The 1,154-nt window shown below is 61.0% G+C and overlaps 1 pseudogene; it reads left to right on the forward strand.

Annotated features, from left to right (window-relative positions):
• Positions 1 to 1,154, forward strand: part of LOC102849866 — a 38,119-nt pseudogene that overhangs the window by 30,053 nt on the left and 6,912 nt on the right.

Raw genomic sequence — 1,154 nt, forward strand, 5'->3', positions numbered from 1 at the left:
ACACCCCTGCAGCTCTGACCCACGACCCCCATCTTCAGGTATCCCATTGCTCCCCCCCGACCTGGCTCCTGAACCCCCCCGCCAGCTCTGAAATTTGAGACTCTCCAGGGTGCCGTGCACAGATGCAGTGGATGGTGAGAGTAGACTTGAATCGTGACACACCCCTGCAGCTCTGTCACACGACCCCCATCTTCAGGTATCACCTTGCTCCCCCCGACCCTGCTTGCGACCCCCCTCACCTGTCCTGAACTTTGGGACTGGCCAAGGTGCCGTGCTCAGACGCAGTGGACAGTGGGAGTGGCCTTGAATCGGGACACACCCCTACAGCTCTGACCCATGGCCCCCATCTTCAGGTATCACATTGCTCCCCCCCGACGCAGCTCGCGACCCTTCCCCCCGCCAGCTCTGAACTTTGGGACTGTCCAAGGTGCCGTGCCCAGATGCAGCGGACGGTGGGATTGGACTTGAATCGGGACACACCGTGCAGCTCTGACCCACAATCCCAATCTTGAGGTATCACATTGATCACCCCCGACCCGGCTCGCGACCCCCCACCCCCGCCAGCTCTGAACTTCGGGACTGGCCAAGGTGCCGTGTGCAGATGCAGTGGACGGTGGGAGTGGACTTAAATTGGGACACACACCTGCAACACTGACACATGACCCCCATCTCCAGGTATCGCATTGTTCACCCCCGACCAGGCTCTCGACCACCCCCACCCCCCGCCATCTCTGAACGTTGGGACTGGCGAAGGTGCCGTGCGCAGACGCAGTGGACGGTGGGAGTGGACTTGAATTGGGACACACCCTTGCAGCTCTGACCCATGATCCCCATCTTGAGGTATTACATTGATCCCCCTGACCCGGCTCGCGATCCCCGCCCCCGCCGCCAGCTCTGAACTTTGGGAGTGGCGAAGGTGCAGTGTGCAGACGCAGTGGACGGTGGGAGTGGACTTAAATTGGGACACACCCCTGCAACTGTGACACATGACCCCCATCTTCAGGTATCACATTGCTGCCACAGACCCAGCTCGCGACCCCACCCCACCGCCAGCACTGAACTTTGGGACTGGCCTAGGTGCCGTGCGCAGACAGAGTGGAACATGAGAGTGGACTTGAATCGGGACACAACCCTGCAGCTCTGACCCACGACCC

This window comes from Elephantulus edwardii, unplaced genomic scaffold, assembly GCF_000299155.1.
Source record: "Elephantulus edwardii isolate Elephantulus edwardi_28Jun2011 unplaced genomic scaffold, EleEdw1.0 scaffold00301, whole genome shotgun sequence".
Taxonomy (NCBI): domain Eukaryota; kingdom Metazoa; phylum Chordata; class Mammalia; order Macroscelidea; family Macroscelididae; genus Elephantulus; species Elephantulus edwardii.